This window comes from Pan troglodytes, chromosome Y (assembly GCF_028858775.2).
Source record: "Pan troglodytes isolate AG18354 chromosome Y, NHGRI_mPanTro3-v2.0_pri, whole genome shotgun sequence".
NCBI lineage: Eukaryota > Metazoa > Chordata > Mammalia > Primates > Hominidae > Pan > Pan troglodytes.
Genome location: NC_072422.2, coordinates 18,433,909 through 18,441,340, shown reverse-complemented (window position 1 = coordinate 18,441,340; position 7,432 = coordinate 18,433,909). Strand labels below are relative to the sequence as shown.

Below are 7,432 nucleotides of genomic sequence, written 5' to 3'. Positions count from 1 at the left end.
TATAACAAACCTACAATGGTTAAATTCATAGACACAAGAAGTGGGATGTGGTTTCCAGGGGATAGGGGGAAGGGAAACGGGAGCTATTGTTCTGTGGATACAGTGTTTCACTTTGGGATGATAAAACAGATTTGAAAATGGATAGCGGTGATAGTTGCACAGCAATGTATTTGTGCCTAATGTACTTAAATTTTCTATTACACATATTTTACCACAGTAAAAAATTAGCAAATATTTAAAAATCTATGTGTTTCTTTGAACTGTTTCTTTACATCCCTTGTCCATTTTTCAATTTGACTGCTAGTCTTTTAATAATTTAGGATATATATATATTATGTAAATTCGCTTTTTGTCTGTCACGTATGTTGCAGATCTATTTCCACAGTCTATGAGTCATTTGAAGTATTTTTCTCTCATAGAAAGTTTGAATTTTTATGGAGTCAACTGCATCAGTCTTCTATTCAAAGACTTATTTATGGGTATAGTCTTTCAGTTTAGGACGATAAAGAAGTTGTAGATATGGATTAAGGAGATGGTTTTACAACACTGTGAATATACCGAACTGTGCATTTAAACATGGAAAAAAATAGTAAGTTCTATGTTATATATATTTTACCACCAAAAAAGGGTCAGGCTTAGATGTTTATAGGTTAGAGGTTTGTTGTACCTTTAACATTAATTCCCCTCCAGGGCTTTACTTTATAAAACACCCACACAAGAAAAGTAGATACTGACTTCACAAATCTCATTACAAGTCCCACAGCAGAGGCTGCCTTGGAAAACAGAGGTGGAAAAAGTCACAGGAACTTGAGGTCAATGTGAGACCTCCCATCCCCTACTCAGAAATCAGATGAGGGAATGCATGCATGCAGGCTGAGCTGGATAGATGAGATGGGGTGGGCAGAACAGTCCTCCAATCAGCCTAGACCTTAAGTGCTCTCACGTGCTCTCAGGCATGTATCAAACCAAGAAAGCAGGCTAGGAGGATAACACATCTATCTTTATACAGGGAGCTATGAAATATCTGAGATGAGCAAGTGATTCACAAGGAGACAGAAGCAGTATGACCTTTACCCTGTGACCTGGTTCAATTATTTCAGGCTCTCATTAACCAGGAGAGCTCCTCTTTCTCTCAGAGGTGGGTAAACTTGAGGGGGTAAAGTAGGATTTGGGGATAATGGAAAAGAAAGCCTGGTAATATTTCTTCTATCTCTGTTTTAAATAAAAAGTAAAACATAAATGCCCTTTCTCAGGGCCCAAATGTTAGGCGAAAACAATGTTTGTCATCTCAGTACACACATGGTCATTTATTCTTTCCCTCTGCATGTAGTGCGCTTTTTCAGTTTATAATGTCCCTGATCCACTTGTCTCATACTAGCTGCAAACAAGGAAACTGAATGTCACACCAGGTGGCCAGCATTTCTGTGAAGGGCAGAAACCGGGGCAGCCAAACAGCTGGCAGAGGCCAGCTAGTAAGTACCTGATGCCCACTCCGTAGAGGACTCCACACTTAAAAGACCAAATAAGCAAGTGTCAGGCTGACTCACTTGTTATCCCCCCAAATAAAAAAATAAAAATAATCCCTCCAGGGAAAGTGTGTGTGTACATGCCAAAGTACATGCACACAGCTACATGCAAAGGGGAAAGTCTGGGAAGGAAGAAAACCCACCCCTGAACACAAGTTACTTGTGGGGAAGGGGCAGGTGAAGCCAACTGTCAGCATTTCTTACCTTTTCAACAGATGAGCTTGCACGAATTTTGGTAATTTCTCATAAAAAAGGCAATTTTCACTCCTTGGGTGATCACCCAGGTCTTTCAAAACGGAGCCACCAACAACCACCTGTACCACTTGACAGGAAGCCAAATAATGGCTTCCATCAAAGCTCAGCCCTCACACCCACCTCCCAGTCCTGTCCCATGCAGGGGGGTACTGGACTGCTGGGGTCCAAGGGTCCAGGCCAAACCCAACCCACAGATTGTTGGTGAAACCAGCATGCATCCAAGGGCCTTTCCACAACTTGGGCCATGTGCTCACTGCATAAGTATGCCTGTGCTTGTTCCCCTAGGACAAAGACTCCCTTTTCTTACAGCTGGAAGGAGGGGTGGGGAGATTTCATGGTGTCCTGTACAGGTTGGATGTTAATCTGATGTGGTGCTCTTGGAGAAGCTTGCCTGAGTCAGGTGCTTTCTCATCCTGTGGTGTGTGCTTCCCCTTCAAGCTGCAGAAGTCCCTGAAGGTAAGTGCTAATGCAACCCCCATCTACTGGTGAGCAGAGGTCAGGTGATCTGCAGCCGTCCAAGCAGCTGCTAAGTGGCCAACAGGCTGGATCTGCGTCTCACTTGCAGAGGCCCTGCGTGGCTGCTGTGGCTGCCCTGAGACTCGTTCTGCCTCCTCTTCCTTCCACAGCTCTCCCAGCTTCTACCCACAGCTGTGCTCCAGGTGAGGAACACTTATGGATGCACCAGGGTGTAACTACTCAGACTTCTGCATGCAGAAGGGCCCCTGATCCATGCTGTTTCCATATCCAAGCCCAAACTTTTCTAGAGCTTCAGCAAATCCAAGCCCTCTGAATTCCCTGCAAGACCAAACTGAGCCCTACAACCCCTACTACACTGATTAGCTGCCAGCCCCTGCTCCCTCCTGGGCCCCTGTCTATAGTGTTCTGAAGTCCTACAAGAATGTTGAGTTCCTAAGCCAACTCTCACCCAAATAGGTAAACAACCAGGGGCCTCCAGGGGTAGAGAACCTACCCAGACAGGTTCTGCTGCCTGTAGACTTGATGTCCTTCCCCCACAACATGCCATGCTTGCCAGGCTGGAAGGGGGGTCTCCAGATACTTGGGAAATCTGGGCCTGTAGCTGGCATATGGAGAAGAGGCCTGGAAAAGCACCACTCCTCTCCATGAAGCCCCCAGATGGAACCAGGTAATTGGGAAATACATGGGTACCAAGCCTAATCCACATTCAGACCCGATGGGAACTGCAGCAGTGACTCGCCCTCTGTGCAACTCTGGGTGTACCACTTCAGAAGGACCATCTGACCCCATGTGTCATTGGAGATACTACATGTGGGCAGGTTCCAGTGGTTGCTTCAGCTGAACCTTCCCAACCAGGTCCACACAAAAACATTTCATATGGGGGCACACCTGGGTGGGCAAGCACACCCCTCAGAGAGTGAGAGCCACTGAGGAGGGCTGTCACAGAGGCCCCTTTTCCTGCTCTGAGAACAGGTTAAGGGAGTATGGGGGACCTCTGCCACCTCCTAGCTGCTTCCAGGAGCCACTTCTTTCAAGATGAGGCACTCTCCTGCTTGCCTGTTGCCATTTGGCTGCAAAAGGCCATTGCCAACATTCAGTGAAGAAAAAGAAAGGGGCCTCGCCTGTTTTCCCTGACACACCTGAGGCAGGTGGGTATGCCCAGGGTTCCTGCGGTAGAACCTGTACATCTGCCGACCCCCAGGCTATGCTGGCTTCATTTTATCTGTGTGATGAGGGTGGGGTGGGAATTACCGAGAGGTAATTACACAGGCCACCGACAAATTCTACAAGAGCTAGGTAGAAAAGCACTGTCTTGTCAGGCTGCCCAGCACCCAGCTCACACACACATCTCTTGACAGCTTCCCCAAAGCAGGCTTTGAAGTCCAGGCTCCCCAAGAAGCCTGGGGTGGAGACTCTGCCAGGCTAAAGGACCTATCCCCAAAGGTGCCACCCTCACCAGTCTCATCCTGACAATCTTGGATTATTTTTGCCCTGAAGTTTTGGAGTGGGAGACAGAGAGACAGCAGACAGTGTGTATTAACCACCTTTCCAGAGAGCATCAGCCCTCCAGACTGGGGCAGGTAAGACCTCCACTTGTGTGTTTTTCTCACTGATTGCCAGATGGGGGAAGCAGCACTTGTGAGCATCTGCCTGTCTCCCCAGGTCCTGTTCAGAAACCCCATCTTTGCCTTTGGAGAGACTGCCCCGAGCACACAGGCCCAGCAACCACCATCTATGGCCCCCAGGACCTAATAACCTTCTACATAGGGTTCAGTGCATGTGAGCAGACACCGGACTTGATTCCTGCCCAATAGTCCCTGCCAGATACCCCATGCCCACCTCATTAAGAGAATGAAGACACACGTTCACACCCAGTCCATCATGGTGATAGAGTGGCTGGGGTCCTACTTTCCCACCCTTCAATGCTGGTTCATAATCAGCTGTCTGACCACGTTCCTACCCTGAGGTAGGACTTTGGGACATTGTCCACCAGGGTCACTGACCACTTTTAAAGTTCCAGAAACAGAGGGCCAGCTATTCCCCTGGAAGTTTGCTACATGGGATAAGCCAAGGCTTGCCTTCAGGAACAGGTTTCCCATCACATAGCTGCCCAAGTCCCAGGGCATCCATACGTTCATGTGAATACTACTTGCCACATCCACAGCCCATGCCAACCCCTCCTGGAGCCAGCCGAATGCTTGTTACTGGGCATGTGATAAGCCCAGACAGCTTCAGCCTTGCAGGACAACTAAGGGCATCTAGCAGCAGTAGCCAGAGAGCCTAAAGAAAGAAGTTAGAGGTGAAACCAGATGTTATGAGAGTACTTTAGTAGGCAAAATCGCATACTATAAAAATGCTTTAAACTGCATCAGGAGAAGACGAGAAGACACAAATGAACAATTGCATAGTGACACAGGGCTGTCAGAACACCAAAAAGAATCCACATAGTTTCCATCCTTTCCCCAAGAAAAGGAAAGTTCTAGGCCACCTCCTCCTCAGCACACTCCTCAAACTCCTCCTCCTCAGCCTTGGCATCCTGGTACTGCTAATTTTCAGACACCAGGTCATTCATGTTGCTCTCAGCCTCAGTGAACTCCATCTCATCCAAGCCCTCGCCCGTGTACCAGTGGAGGAAGACCTTGCACTTGAACATTGCTGTAATCTCTTCTGAGACATGCTTGAAGATTTCCTGGATAACAATGCTGTTGCCCATGAAGGTGACCAACATTTTTAGCCCCTGGGGTGGGATGTGACAGATGGCTGTTCTTACGTTGTGGGGGAGCCAGTCAGCAAAGTAGCTGCTGTTTTATTTTGAATGTTGAACATTTGTCCCTCCACCTCCCTCATGGGCATGCAACCCCTGAAAATGGCAGCCACCATTAGGTAGCAGCCATGACAGGGGCAGCCATCATATTCTTCGCATAAAACGTCTGCTGAGTAAGCTCAGCCACAGTCAGGGCCTGGTAATGCTGGCTGCCCCGGCTGGTCAGTGGGGCAAAGCCAGGCATGAAGAAATGCAGCCTGGGAAATGGGACCATGTTCCCAGACAGCTTCTGTAGGTCAGCATTCAGCTGACCTGGGAAGCCCAGGCACATGGTGACCCCACTCATGGTAGCAGATAACAGGTGGTTCATGTCACCATAGGTAGGTGTGGGCAGTTTTAGGGTTCTGGAATAGATGTCATATAGAGCTTCATTATCTATGCAAAAGGTCTTATCTGCATTTTCTATGAGTTGGTGGACTGACAGGGTGGCATTGTAGGGTTCCACCATGGTGTCTGACACCTTGGGCGAGGACAGGATGCTGAATGTGTTTATGATCCTGTCTGAATACTCCTCCCAGATCTTACTAACGAGAAGGGTACCCATCCCAGACGCAGTTCCCCTACCCAGGGAGTGGGTCAGCTGGAAACCCTGCAGGCATTCACAGCTCTCACATTCCTTTCAGACAATGTCCATCACTGACTCCATCAGCTCCGCACCTTCTGTATAGTGCCCCTTGGGCTTGTTTCCAGCCCCACACTGACCTGTAAGACAGTACAGTCAGTCACTTGAGTGCCAGGTGTATGGTCATCAGTGGTCACCACCACAATGCAAAATGGACCAAGTGTCACATGTGAGGTGAAAGCACCATTCATCCTTCAGGTGGAGCAAATGAAACCCCATACCACAGAGTTACAGGACAGCAGCCTCCCGTGTTAGAAATTAAGTCAGGACTCAAACCTCAGACATGCTAAGAGACCTCGCTGTAGGTGGCTCCTACCTATTTTCAGGGAAGAGAGTAGCCACGGCCCCAGCTCAGTTCCCTGCAGGGAGTTTATAACAGTAGCTCCTCACCTTGAGGAGACGCCTGGGGCTTCCTCCCAAAGCCCATTTAGGAGAGGCAGATTGAGCCACTGGGAGAATAGGAGGATGTTCAGAGGCCCTGGCTGCACAATTCCCACAGCTATGACCTTCGGGAACTACTAGATGAGCTGCTCCGGCTAAGGAGCCGCAACGCAGTCCTCACTCGCAGCTCACCAAAGATGAGGTTGTCGGCCTGAAGATCAGCCCGAAGGGCCCCGAGCGCAGAGAGTCCATGGTGACCGGCTCCAGGTCCACGAGCACAGCGCAGGGCACGTATCAGCCACCTGAGTGGGACAGGAGGGTATTAGCGAGGGGGAGGGCCGCCGTTCCCAGGATGGCGATCGGAGAAGGTCTGGGTTCTCACCGCTGGCCTCGTTGTAGTACACGTTGATGCGCTACAGCTGCAGGTTGCTCTCCCCGCGGTAGGTGCCAGCGGAGTCAATGGGATGTTCATCAGAGATCACCCCCCAGAACTACAAGAGATTAGTGGGGTCAGACAGACCAGGGCTGAGTCACGGAGGCCAGGGAGCTGGAGGCGCCCCAGCCCCTCTCCTAGCTCCTCTACCACCCCAACCCTCATCCGCAACCACATCCCTAGGCTGCCGTGTCCCTGGGGTCCACCCCTGCCGACTAGTCAGCCTCCCCGTTCCACTGCGTCCCCGGCAGGGAGCCCAGGGGCTGCAATTCGGGGGCACCGCCCAAGCCACTGCCACTGCCAACATCTTCCCTGGCCACCCAGTAGGCCGGAGCTGGGACCTCAGAGCCCCGGATGCCAACCTTGGCACCGATCTTGTTCCCGCACTGCCGGTCTGCGTGAGCGCAATCTCCCTCATGGCCAAGGCGGGATTAGGGCGGCAGGGGAAATGCGAGAAGGAAGAGCAGATGTGCAGCGACCCAGCCCGCCCTCTGCCAACATTTAAATAGACCCTCACCCGCCTCCCTCAACCTCGGATTGGGCTCCCAGAATAAGCAACAGCTTTACTTCCACACAGGTGTACCCACCTGTGAATCCCTTGGAGCTGAACGTCTGCTGGGGAGCTCAGGTGGCCTTGCTGTGGTCCTTTAGATGTTGGGGAAAGCTGGTCAGCTGGAGAACTTCCTCCCTCGTCTTTACTAAGATTAAATCCCTAGCTGACATGAAACTGAATTTTCCTCCCATGTGGGAGGGGAAGCCTCTTATTTCAGTATTCACAGAGTGCCTTGCACCTATCCTAGACTGATGACATATTTTTGTACTTGATGAGTCTTTTCATCTATTGGGAGATCTGTGGTTAGGAAAGACCTTCCATATGTTAACACAACAAGACTTAATTGTAAGTTTTACTTTGG

The 7,432-nt window shown here is 50.0% G+C and overlaps 1 pseudogene; it reads right to left on the bottom strand.

Moving 5' to 3' along the window:
• Positions 1-744: 744 nt before the first annotated feature.
• LOC473897 (tubulin beta-8 chain-like) lies at positions 745-6,936 on the bottom strand (annotated as a pseudogene).
• Positions 6,937-7,432: the final 496 nt, after the last annotated feature.